The 13,483-nt window shown below is 48.3% G+C and overlaps 1 long non-coding RNA gene across 1 annotated transcript in view; it reads left to right on the forward strand.

The window, feature by feature from the left end:
- The first annotated feature begins 820 nt into the window (after positions 1-820).
- LOC124018551 overlaps positions 821-13,483 on the forward strand; it is a 47,690-nt gene continuing 35,027 nt past the window's right edge. Inside the window, exon 1 of the long non-coding RNA XR_006835638.1 lies at positions 821-912. This is a non-coding gene — a long non-coding RNA (uncharacterized LOC124018551). The remainder of the gene's footprint in view (positions 913-13,483) is intronic.

A 13,483-nucleotide genomic window follows, 5' to 3' on the forward strand; every position in this document is an offset into this window, starting at 1 on the left:
TACAGTCCTCTACAAGAAACCACTAAATAATTGTAAAATATCCAAAGAAAGGTTTGATGATTCCGACAGACTATTCAGAGTAAGATTTTGTAACAGTTTGATTCAGGGAAAATGTTAATTTTAGTCTTACAAGGTAAAACTGTCAACATTTTTGTCAAAACAGCCTTTGTTGATTTAATAACCAACGTGCTTTTTTCCCCGCGTCGTTTTTTTTATCAGGCTGCTTCATCAATGGGAATGGAATTGAGTGACATGACAAACGGCCAATCATTTATCTCAAAATTAAAGGCGTTTCCGTTGTCGGCAAAAACGATTGGCTAGAATGACACGACGTCACACCGACATCTTCCGGTGGCGCGGTTTTCGGACTGAACAATTTTTTTTCCCAAGTCAGAAGTTTGAGCTGTTGAAAAATATCAACTCGCTTTAACGTTGTTCTGATAGCTTAACTGCCTTTGTCAACCTCGTTTGGCAAATATTTCAACAATTGTATTCAAGAAAAACGACTGTTATCTTTTCTATACGTCTTGGAAGGAAAAACCTACCTGAAAAAGCTTACAAATTGGATTAAGGAAATCCGACCGTGATAGTTAGCTAGCTCGTTAGCATCTTTGAAAGAGTCGCTTTTCTCTCTCTCTCTCTCTCTCCCTAGTTTTGTACCCCGATATCAGGTTTTAAAGTAACTTTTCCACCAATAATCTCTTTTGTTCAACAAACCGTATTGCATGTTTCGCCGTTGTTTTGTTTTGTTTGTAAAGGTCGGGTACAGTAGTGCCAGCGAGTAGCTAATCTACTGTAGTTGCCATGGAGAACTGGACAAATCTTCAGTCCAGTGCACGAGACAAACAGCGAAAGAAGGGAGGACAAGGTGGATCGTCTGGAGGCGAGGATGGAGACCGTAAACCAAAGTTTGTAAGTAGAGAGATAGAGGCCTTTTTTATTAAAAAAAAACGATCACTGACTCGACACAGTTTAACTCAAAGTGAAACAACTCACCCTGGATTGTGTAACATTAAAACTCTCAGGACGAGCTGAAGTGACTTTTTGACAATGCGTTTTTGCCCATCATCCACTCTGCAATGATTCAGGCTTTGGTAGTTAAATACTTGTTCCGGTAAACCTGCTAATAATTGACATTCATGTACTGATTTTTGTTTTGAGAGTCAATCTGTCTTGTCTGCACTCACATTGTGCTTAAATCCCTGTTTTTTCTTCTCCCACTGATAATGTAAAACGTAGACATTAATCATTTTTTTTACAAGGATTTGCTCTGTGCCAAATGCTCCAAAGCCCACTCTCTCTCTTTCTCTCCAAATGAAAGAGACATTTGTCTCTGCTTTTCTAATGGTCGTGTGTAATATATCATACAGTCAAACATAGCTACAGATTGTAAACCTGAGATTTGTGGTATCCATTACTGGACGTTACAGGTTACCTTTACAAAACGTTGTTTGGATTTCAGCAAACTAAGACCAGCATGCAACACCAGAGAACACACACATAAGGGCTTAAGAATGTAAACAATGTTAAGTGTCGATTCGACTCAGAGGTTGAGGTACTTCACTAAGGGTGTGGTAGCTGACTAATGTTAAAATAACAATGTTGGATATTCAGTCAGTTCAGGACACAGAAGTATTGTTGATATCCCAGATCCAGGTCTATACAGTCCAGCATTACGTTGTGGTGGTTGTATATGCTTTGCCTCAGACAAGCTGGGCCGTATCAACATGTTAAATTAGCCAGGGGATAAGTAGCTAGTTGTAAATCCCACTGCCTCTGTACTCTATTGACCGACGTTGTCTGTCTGCTCTGCTCCGTCTTTCTCGACACCACGTGGACAAATAAGGTTTGACCTCTCCTTGGGCTTGACTGGTCAGAAGTAGTGTTCTGTATAGGGAATAGGGGGCCATTTGAGACGGCTCCTTCCACACCAGACATCAGTCTTTCAGATGTTCCACTTCTAGAATCAGAATGAGTCTAATGATGATTCTAATTCAAGGGTTCCGACTTCCACACATTCCTTTTTCATTGCTTCACCTTTATTTAAAAAATTATTTTCAGCAACAATGTTTCAGTTTATTCTGCAGCCAGGTTAAATTCTACATATTTTTTTTAAACACTTTGATTAATTTGCGTTGTCACCTGTGCCAGTATTGAAGAGAAGCATTGATGCTTGTCTTAGGAACTGTTTTTATAAGGTCTTCTTTCATCTTAGAGAAATGGTTCTTTCCTCTTTAGGCAGCAGAGCACGGGCCGACCAAATGTTAATGACATTTTATGAGTGACACAAAACTAATGGAGTATCTCCTCTCTGTCTCTCTGTCTCTCTCTTCTCTGACTTTTTAATTCTAATCTAATGCAAATACGCAGCAGCCGACTGCAGAAGTTGGAAATAAGGCCTTTGTTCCAAACGACACCATATTCCCTATTTAGTGCACTACTTTGGACCAGAGCCTTATGTAAATAGGGGTCCATTTGGATGTATATTCTGAGCTTCCTCCGTCAGCCAGAGGTTTATGCTACCTTTTCAAATGGAATTGCTGACAGTCTATTACACTGCTGCCCTAGATTACAGTTTTAATCATTATGAGAGTCTTCTCCTGAGTTCCCTGGGTCCTCTTCTAATCTGTTAAGTACCGTGGTAATGTGACACTCAAACACACACTCGTTTAGCGCAATCTGGGCGGTAAAAATGTTTTTTTTTTTTCCCCCAGAGACGTTGTACTATGGTGTGAAGTGCACCGTATAGTAAATAAGTTTCTATTTGGGATGCAACCCCCGAATGTTAAGTTTGGGGGGGGGTCTTCTTGAAGGCCAGGGATCCCTGTGACATTGTTGGAGGGAATTAAACATAACAGAATAAAGCCCAGGGAATGTCAACTGGGGTGTTGCCATGGTTATGTCATGCTAGAGGATTCTGGAGTGTGGACTTCCTTGTTGGCAGTAGGTTCTCTCTCTTTCCCTGAGAATGTTCCGGAGACAGTATAGCGAGTCAGAACATATTTGGACTGTAGCTGTGTACTGTGTGAACTGAATTATAATTATAGTTGTGTACCTCCAACTTGTTTATTCTCAGCAACGCTTTGACCTCTGGTTGTTTAAACAGCACTTTGACCTAGTGACCTCCTCCTGTAGACTAGTGTCTGGTTGTTTAAACAGCACTTTGACCTCTGGTTGTTTAAACAACACTTTGACCTCCAGCCGTAGACTAGTGTCTGGTTGTTTAAACAGCACTTTGACCTAGTGACCTCCTCCCGTAGACTAGTGTCTGGTTGTTTAAACAGCACTTTGACCTCGTGACCTCCTCCTGTAGACTAGTGTCTGGTTGTTTAAACAGCACTTTGACCTCGTGACCTCCTGCCGTAGACTAGTGTCTGGTTGTTTAAACAGCACTTTGACCTCTGGTTGTTTAAACAGCACTTTGACCTCGCGACCGCCTGCCGTAGACTAGTGTCTGGTCCAGAGGGAGTTCATCAAGCTGCCTCACACTACAGGTCATGGGCTCCTGCCCTGTGGGCCGTTCTGGCTCAGACAAGAATACTTACTGCGACTGCCGTCCCTCCTTGTGTGGTTCTGTGTGGTTCTGTGTGTGGTTCTGTGTGTGGTTCTGTGTGTGGTTCTGTGTGTGGTTCTGTGTGTGGTTCTGTGTGTGGTTCTGTGTGTGTGTCTGTGTGTAGTTTTCTGTGTCGTCTGTGTGTAGTTCTGTGTGTTGTGGTTCTGTGTGTGTTTCTGTGTGTGTGTGGTTTTCTATCTGTGTGTGTGGGTTTCTGTGTCGTCTCTGTGTGGTTCTGTTGTGTGTGTGTGGTCTGTTCTACGTCTGTCTCTGTGTGTGTGGGTTTCTGTGTCGTCTCTGTGTGGTTCTGTTGTGTGTGTGTGTGTGTGGTTCTGTTGTTTGTGTGTGTGGTTCTCTGTGTCGTCTCTGTGTGGTTCTGTTGTGTGTGTGTGGTTCTGTTGTCTGTGTGTGTGTGGTTCTCTGTGTCGTCTCTGTGGTTCTGTTGTGTGTGTGTGGTTCTGTTGTCTGTGTGTGTGTGGTTCTCTGTGTCCCTCTTAAGTGTCTTGCCTCCCTCCCTGTACTGTAGCTGCTGGCTGTGACTGACTGACCGTGGTGATGTCATTAGTCGGATTGGTCCCACATTAAGCCTGCTGAACTTGAGCCAGGACTCCAGGTCACAGTGTGGAGTCTCTCTGTCTGTTGGTAACAGTGTGGGGTCTGAGTCTCTGTCTGTCTGTTGGTAACAGTGTGGGGTCTGAGTCTCTCTGTCTGTTGGTAACAGTGTGGGGTCTGAGTCTCTCTGTCTGTTGGTAACAGTGTGGGGTCTGAGTCTCTCTCTCTGTCTGTTGGTAACAGTGTGGGGTCTGAGTCTCTCTGTCTGTCTGTTGGTAACAGTGTGGGGTCTGAGTCTCTCTCTGTCTGTTGGTAACAGTGTGGGGTCTGAGTCTCTCTCTGTCTGTTGGTAACAGTGTGGGGTCTGAGTCTCTCTCTGTCTCTTGGTAACAGTGTGGGGTCTGAGTCTCTCTCTGTCTGTTGGTAACAGTGTGGGGTCTGAGTCTCTGTCTGTTGGTAACAGTGTGGGGTCTGAGTCTCTGTCTGTTGGTAACAGTGTGGGGTCTGAGTCTCTGTCTGTTGGTAACAGTGTGGGGTCTGAGTCTCTCTGTCTGTTGGTAACAGTGAGGGGTCTGAGTCTCTGTCTGTCTGTTGGTAACAGTGTGGGGTCTGAGTCTCTGTCTGTTGGTAACAGTGTGGGGTCTGAGTCTCTGTCTGTTGGTAACAGTGTGGGGTCTGAGTCTCTCTGTCTGTTGGTAACAGTGAGGGGTCTGAGTCTCTCTCCGTCTGTTGGTAACAGTGAGGGGTCTGAGTCTCTCTCTGTCTGTTGGTAACAGTGAGGGGTCTGAGTCTCTCTCTGTCTGTTGGTAACAGTGAGGGGTCTGAGACTCTCTCTGTCTGTTGGTAACAGTGAGGGGTCTGAGTCTCTCTGTCTGTCTGTTGGTAACAGTGTGGAGTCTGAGTCTCTCTCTGTCTGTTGGTAACAGTGTGGGGTCTGAGTCTCTCTGTCTGTTGGTAACAGTGAGGGGTCTGAGTCTCTCTCTGTCTGTTGGTAACAGTGAGGGGTCTGAGTCTCTCTCTGTCTGTTGGTAACAGTGAGGGGTCTGAGACTCTCTCTGTCTGTTGGTAACAGTGAGGGGTCTGAGTCTCTCTGTCTGTCTGTTGGTAACAGTGTGGAGTCTGAGTCTCTCTCTGTCTGTTGGTAACAGTGTGGGGTCTGAGTCTCTGTCTGTCTGTTGGTAACAGTGAGGGGTCTGAGTCTCTGTCTGTCTGTTGGTAACAGTGTGGGGTCTGAGTCTCTGTCTGTTGGTAACAGTGTGGGGTCTGAGTCTCTCTGTCTGTTGGTAACAGTGTGGGGTCTGAGTCTCTCTCTCTGTCTGTTGGTAACAGTGTGGGGTCTGAGTCTCTGTCTGTCTGTTGGTAACAGTGTGGGGTCTGAGTCTCTGTCTGTCTGTTGGTAACAGTGTGGGGTCTGAGTCTCTCTCTCTGTCTGTTGGTAACAGTGTGGGGTCTGAGTCTCTCTCTCTGTCTGTTGGTAACAGTGTGGGGTCTGAGTCTCTCTGTCTGTTGGTAACAGTGTGGGGTCTGAGTCTCTCTCTGTCTGTTGGTAACAGTGAGGGGTCTGAGTCTCTCTCTGTCTGTTGGTAACAGTGAGGGGTCTGAGACTCTCTCTGTCTGTTGGTAACAGTGAGGGGTCTGAGTCTCTCTGTCTGTTGGTAACAGTGTGGAGTCTGAGTCTCTCTCTGTCTGTTGGTAACAGTGAGGGGTCTGAGTCTCTCTCTCTGTCTGTTGGTAACAGTGTGGGGTCTGAGTCTCTGTCTGTCTGTTGGTAACAGTGTGGGGTCTGAGTCTCTGTCTGTTGGTAACAGTGTGGGGTCTGAGTCTCTGTCTGTTGGTAACAGTGTGGGGTCTGAGTCTCTCTCTCTGTCTGTTGGTAACAGTGTGGGGTCTGAGTCTCTGTCTGTCTGTTGGTAACAGTGTGGGGTCTGAGTCTCTCTGTCTGTTGGTAACAGTGTGGGGTCTGAGTCTCTCTGTCTGTTGGTAACAGTGTGGGGTCTGAGTCTCTCTGTCTGTTGGTAACAGTGTGGGGTCTGAGTCTCTCTGTCTGTTGGTAACAGTGTGGGGTCTGAGTCTCTCTGTCTGTCTGTTGGTAACAGTGTGGGGTCTGAGTCTCTGTCTGTTGGTAACAGTGTGGGGTCTGAGTCTCTCTCTCTGTCTGTTGGTAACAGTGTGGGGTCTGAGTCTCTCTCTCTGTCTGTTGGTAACAGTGTGGGGTCTCTCTCTCTGTCTGTTGGTAACAGTGTGGGGTCTGAGTCTCTCTCTCTGTCTGTTGGTAACAGTGTGGGGTCTGAGTCTCTGTCTGTCTGTTGGTAACAGTGTGGGGTCTGAGTCTCTCTGTCTGTTGGTAACAGTGTGGGGTCTGAGTCTCTCTGTCTGTTGGTAACAGTGTGGGGTCTGAGTCTCTCTGTCTGTTGGTAACAGTGTGGGGTCTGAGTCTCTCTGTCTGTTGGTAACAGTGTGGGGTCTGAGTCTCTCTGTCTGTCTGTTGGTAACAGTGTGGGGTCTGAGTCTCTGTCTGTTGGTAACAGTGTGGGGTCTGAGTCTCTCTCTCTGTCTGTTGGTAACAGTGTGGGGTCTGAGTCTCTCTCTCTGTCTGTTGGTAACAGTGTGGGGTCTCTCTCTCTGTCTGTTGGTAACAGTGTGGGGTCTCTCTCTCTGTCTGTTGGTAACAGTGTGGGGTCTGAGTCTCTCTGTCTGTTGGTAACAGTGTGGGGTCTGAGTCTCTCTGTCTGTTGGTAACAGTGTGGGGTCTGAGTCTCTCTCTCTGTCTGTTGGTAACAGTGTGGGGTCTGAGTCTCTGTCTGTCTGTTGGTAACAGTGTGGGGTCTGAGTCTCTGTCTGTTGGTAACAGTGTGGGGTCTGAGTCTCTCTCTCTGTCTGTTGGTAACAGTGTGGGGTCTGAGTCTCTGTCTGTCTGTTGGTAACAGTGTGGGGTCTGAGTCTCTGTCTGTCTGTTGGTAACAGTGTGGGGTCTGAGTCTCTGTCTGTCTGTTGGTAACAGTGTGGGGTCTGAGTCTCTCTGTCTGTCTGTTGGTAACAGTGTGGGGTCTGAGTCTCTCTGTCTGTCTGTTGGTAACAGTGTGGGGTCTGAGTCTCTGTCTGTTGGTAACAGTGTGGGGTCTGAGTCTCTGTCTGTCTGTTGGTAACAGTGTGGGGTCTGAGTCTCTGTCTCTGTTGGTAACAGTGTGGGGTCTGAGTCTCTGTCTGTCTGTTGGTAACAGTGTGGGGTCTGAGTCTCTGTCTGTTGGTAACAGTGTGGGGTCTGAGTCAGGAACGTTCTGATTTAACTTTATCGATGTAGGAGCAACAGTCCGTTTTCAAACTTTGGTCGTCGTACTTTGATCTGGTTTTATCCAATTTCATGAATGACGTGACTTTGACTGTTCTGAACTTCCTGTCTAATTTCCCAGAGGCTGAGATCGATACACAGCCTCTCTGTGGGATGTGAGAGAACCGCTTGGTCAATTAACCACTAGTTCACCCTGAAATCAGAACAAGATTAAATCAAGTTGAATGTGGGATAGTGAACAGCTATGATTTAACAGAGGTCCCAGATAGCGCCCTGTTCCCTCTATAGGGCACTACTATAGTGGCGCCCTGTTCCCTCTATAGGGCACTACTTTAGTGGCGCCCTGTTCCCTCTATAGGGCACTACTATAGTGGCGCCCTGTTCCCTATATAGGGCACTACTTTAGTGGCGCCCTGTTCCCTCTATAGGGCTCTACTTTAGTGGCGCCCTGTTCCCTCTATAGGGCACTACTTTAGTGGCGCCCTGCTCCCTCTATAGGGCACTACTTTAGTGGCGCCCTGTTCCCTCTATAGGGCACTACTATAGTGGCGCCCTGTTCCCTCTATAGGGCACTACTATAGTGGCACCCTGTTCCCTCTATAGGGCACTACTTTAGTGGCGCCCTGTTCCCTCTATAGGGCACTACTTTAGTGGCGCCCTGTTCCCTCTATAGGGCACTACTATAGTGGCGCCCTGTTCCCTCTATAGGGCACTACTTTAGTGGCGCCCTGTTCCCTCTATAGGGCACTACTTTAGTGGCGCCCTGTTCCCTCTATAGGGCACTACTTTAGTGGCGCCCTGTTCCCTCTATAGGGCACTACTTTAGTGGCGCCCTGTTCCCTATATAGGGCACTACTTTAGTGGCGCCCTGTTCCCTCTATAGGGCACTACTATAGTGGCGCCCTGTTCCCTCTATAGGGCACTACTTTAGTGGCGCCCTGTTCCCTCTATAGGGCACTACTTTAGTGGCGCCCTGTTCCCTCTATAGGGCACTACTTTAGTGGCGCCCTGTTCCCTCTATAGGGCACTACTTTAGTGGCGCCCTGTTCCCTCTATAGGGCACTACTTTAGTGGCGCCCTGTTCCCTCTATAGGGCACTACTTTAGTGGCGCCCTGTTCCCTCTATAGGGCACTACTTTAGTGGCGCCCTGTTCCCTCTATAGGGCACTACTTTAGTGGCGCCCTGTTCCCTCTATAGGGCACTACTTTAGTGGCGCCCTGTTCCCTCTATAGGGCACTACTTTAGTGGCGCCCTGTTCCCTCTATAGGGCACTACTTTAGTGGCGCCCTGTTCCCTCTATAGGGCACTACTTTAGTGGCGCCCTGTTCCCTCTATAGGGCACTACTATAGTGGCGCCCTGTTCCCTCTATAGGGCACTACTTTAGTGGCGCCCTGTTCCCTATATAGGGCACTACTTTAGTGGCGCCCTGTTCCCTATATAGGGCACTACTTTAGTGGCGCCCTGTTCCCTCTATAGGGCACTACTTTAGTGGCGCCCTGTTCCCTCTATAGGGCACTACTTTAGTGGCGCCCTGTTCCCTCTATAGGGCACTACTTTTGATCAGAGCACTATGGGTGTGTTTAAAACAGATCCTCACGTCTTACCCCGTGTGACGAAATGGGGAGCAAATCAATGACAACAATCGATGTACTGCAGATAGTACACATGGAAACAACATCGGAGAACCAGGAACACACAGAGGAACACACAGAGGAACACACAGAGGAACACACAGAGGAACACACAGAGGAACACACAGAGGAACACACAGAGGAACACACAGAGGAACACACAGAGGAACACACAGAGGAACACACAGAGGAACACACAGAGGAACACACAGTTGACTAGAACCAGGAACACACAGTTGACCAGTAGTCTGCAGGAGACTAGAACCAGGAACACACAGTTGACCAGTAGTCTGCAGGAGACTAGAACCAGGAACACACAGTTGACCAGTAGTCTGCAGGAGACTAGAACCAGGAACACACAGTTGACCAGTAGTCTGCAGGAGAGGAGAGAAATATGCAATTAAACTCAATGTTATCAAAAACAGAACAGTTTATTTTTTATAAACACAAGTTAAAACCATACATTTTTTATTTTTTTAAAAATATGTACATATTTACAGGCGCTCTCTGCTACTGGGACGCCGCCATGGCAACTGCAAATAAGACTTGAGATTTGTGTGATTTAACGTTGAGTCAGGTGATGACCAGTAACAACCACACTAACAGGACTGAAACTTAACGAGAGGAAACAAAACAGTCTTCAAAGCTGCCGTCAATGAGTCTCGCTCGGTCTGAAATGCCTCGGGCAGACGCTCGGTCTGAAATGCCTCGGGCAGACGCTCGGTCTGAAATGCCTCGGGCAGACGCTCGGTCTGAAATGCCTCGGGCAGACGCTCGGTCTGAAATGCCTCGGGCAGACGCTCGGTCTGAAATGCCTCGGGCAGACGCTGGGTCTGAAATGCCTCGGGCAGACGCTGGGTCTGAAATGCCTCGGGCAGACGCTGGGTCTGAAATGCCTCGGGCAGACGCTGGGTCTGAAATGCCTCCCTTTTCCCTTGATTTTTTTATAGTGCACTACTTTCAACCGCAACCTTACACACCCTGGTCAGAAGTAGTGCACTATGTAGGGAATTAGGGTGCCATTTGGAACACGGAACACACACCATTTGAGGAGTCCCATGACGCTCGTGAGGGAATGCAGGGGAGAGGCGGCGGAGGGCTCCCAGTGAGGGCTCCTAGTGAGGGAATGCAGGGGAGAGGCGGCGGAGGGCTCCTAGTGAGGGCTCCTAGTGAGGGAATGCAGGGGAGAGGCGGCGGAGGGCTCCTAGTGAGGGAATGCAGGGGAGAGGCGGCGGAGGGCTCCCAGTGAGGGAATGCAGGGGAGAGGCGGCGGAGGGCTCCTAGTGAGGGAATGCAGGGGAGAGGCGGCGGAGGGCTCCTAGTGAGGGCTCCTAGTGAGGGCTCCTAGTGAGGGAATGCAGGGGAGAGGCGGCGGAGGGCTCCTAGTGAGGGCTCCTAGTGAGGGCTCCTAGTGAGGGCTCCTAGTGAGGGAATGCAGGGGAGAGGCGGCGGAGGGCTCCTAGTGAGGGAATGCAGGGGAGAGGCGGCGGAGGGCTCCTAGTGAGGGCTCCTAGTGAGGGCTCCTAGTGAGGGCTCCTAGTGAGGGCTCCTAGTGAGGGCTCCTAGTGAGGGAATGCAGGGGAGAGGCGGCGGAGGGCTCCTAGTGAGGGAATGCAGGGGAGAGGCGGCGGAGGGCTCCTAGTGAGGGCGACTGGCCACTACTCTGAACTGTGAAGCTGCTGAGGCGTCCACGTGGATGATAAACACACTGTGAAGGAGGAGGAGTCCAGTAGATACGACTCTGGCTGGTTCCCAGAGTCGCCCTCGCTACATGACCACACTCTTCATCAATCATCTTCCTCGTGATGATGATGTGTTGTCGCTGGGTTGTTTTGTTTTTGAAGTTGTATCATCGTTGTTTTCTACATTTTTACAAACGGCCTCCCGGTTGTAATGTCAGTCTTCTACGTCTATAGAGGTGTCTCCCCGGTTGTAATGTCAGTCTGCTACCTCTATAGAGGTGTCTCCCCGGTTGTAATGTCAGTCTTCTACCTCTATAGAGGTGTCTCCCCGGTTGTAATGTCAGTCTTCTACCTCTATAGAGGTGTCTCCCCGGTTGTAATGTCAGTCTTCTACGTTTATAGAGGTGTCTCCCCGGTTGTAATGTCAGTCCACTCTAACCACTAGTCTACCCTGCCGCCTCTACACTCTAACCACTAGGCTACGCTGCCGCCCCTCCTCTCTAACCACTAGTCTACACTCTAGAGGTGTCTCGTTCAGCTGTGTCGTGGGGGGAAGCTGCCCGCCAGCTGAGGCCTCTCTATGATAGGTTAATCCTTATTCTACCTCTGTAAGGTCATTTCAGTTGATTTGGATGATCCTTAGCAATTACACCCCCCCCCCCCTGGCTACTGGCTGGTTTGGATCCAAATATTTACAGGGGAGATGATGAGTAGGACTTTAATTCGCAGGACCATATATTTTGGTTTATTGCCTTCAGGTGAAGTGACATGATTCGACCACTAGGTGGTGCTGTAACACCACAAAATAACAAAGGAAACGAGTTTCTCTATCAGAAGTTGTGACATTTAAAAGAGCTGCAGATTTCAGAACTTCCTAGTGTCTGGGGCTCGTTTTCAATATACAACCCCCCCCCCACCATAACATTCAAACAGACATGTTTACAACAATTAGCACAAAGAAAGAAGACAATGTGTTTTTTTTAATGTCTAAACGGTGTTCTTGGATCTGTCCGTAAGAGTTGCATTTCTGAAAGGAGAATTAAGTTGAGGAAATATCACCTTTAGCGAGCCCCCCGCCCCCCGCCCCTGTTACTGATGCGTCTTGAGCTGTGAAAATGCCCTGCAGTCTTTAATTACAGTAATGGCTGTTTGCCATAATTCTGTTTTTCACACAAATAAATACTGAAGGGTTGTGCCACTACTAACCGCTGTGGGGTAAAAACATTATAATTAAATAGAAACCCGGGACGGTGCATATTTCAGAGAGACATTTCGCTGCACCTGCGATTAACCTCTGCAAATCTGTGTACGTGACCAATAAACTTTGATTTGACACGCGCACACACACACACCGATGATATAAAGCCTTAACTCGAGCTGCCGTTCACTGTGTCAGAAATCCCCAGAATGCCGCTGACCAGATTAGGATGAAATGCAGAGAGCAGGTGTCCTCATTTGTCACTGGCATTCTGATGCGCCCTTCAGAAGGCGATGTCCTGGGTGGAATGATCTCCACTCCCATCTGGCTTGGCCCTCTCTCTCGGTGTGTGTGTGTGTGTGTGTGTGTGTGTGTGTGTGTGTGTGTGTGTGTGTGTGTGTGTGTGTGTGTATCCAGTGGAGAAAACAGAACACGGTTGGGTCAACCATAACGACAGGCATTACCGCTAATTACTACCAGCTGATTGAGTCTTTAGTCTTCAGATGTGCTGAATAGCAGCTCTCAGGTGTGTGTGTGTGTGTGTACAGGAGAGAGACAGAAAGGAACAACTGAGCATTCAAGCAGAATAAATGGGGGGTCAGTTTGTGACAGGGCTGGTACCATCTATAGGGGAGGTCAGTTAGTGACAGGGCTGGTAACATCTATAGGGGGGGTCAGTTAGTGACAGGGCTGGTAACATCTATAGGGGGGTCAGTTAGTGACAGGGCTGGTAACATCTATAGGGGGAGGTCAGTTAGTGACAGGGCTGGTAACATCTATAGGGGAGGTCAGTTAGTGACAGTGCTGGTAACATCTATAGGGGGAGGTCAGTTAGTGACAGGGCTGGTAACATCTATAGGGGAGGTCAGTTAGTGACAGGGCTGGTAACATCTATAGGGGGGAGGTCAGTTAGTGACAGGGCTGGTAACATCTATAGGGGGGAGGTCAGTTAGTGACAGGGCTGGTAACATCTATAGGGGGGAGGTCAGTTTGTGACAGGGCTGGTAACATCTATAGGGGAGGTCAGTTAGTGACAGGGCTGGTAACATCTATAGGGGAGGTCAGTTAGTGACAGGGCTGATAACATCTATAGGGGGGAGGTCAGTTAGTGACAGGGAGCGTTGATCAAAAGTAGTGCCCTATAAAGGGATTAGAGTCTAAAGTAGTGCCCTATAAAGGGATTAGAGTCTAAAGTAGTGCCCTATAAAGGGAATAGAGTCTAAAGTAGTGCCCTATAAAGGGAATAGGGTCTATAGTAGTGCCCTATAAAGGGAATAGGGAGCCAGTTGGGATACATCACCCCAGCGGTTCTCCCTGATTGGTAGGCAGTGCCCAGCGGTTCTCCCTGATTGGTAGGCAGTGCAGCAGTGTGCTTAATGAACAGAACCATTTTTCTGGAGAGGCAATTATAGGACCTGCCAGTTGTGGTTCTGGTTGATCACAACACGTCTCCCTCCACTAACGGTGCAGTTAACACTGAGACCGTTTCCCTCCCTTTTTAAAATGGAGAGAGAACCCCCCCCCCTCAAAAAAAACATCTGAAACAATGAAAAAGCTTCAGGAGAGGTTTTATCAA

Source organism: Oncorhynchus gorbuscha, unplaced genomic scaffold (assembly GCF_021184085.1).
Source record: "Oncorhynchus gorbuscha isolate QuinsamMale2020 ecotype Even-year unplaced genomic scaffold, OgorEven_v1.0 Un_scaffold_544, whole genome shotgun sequence".
Taxonomy (NCBI): Eukaryota; Metazoa; Chordata; class Actinopteri; order Salmoniformes; family Salmonidae; genus Oncorhynchus; species Oncorhynchus gorbuscha.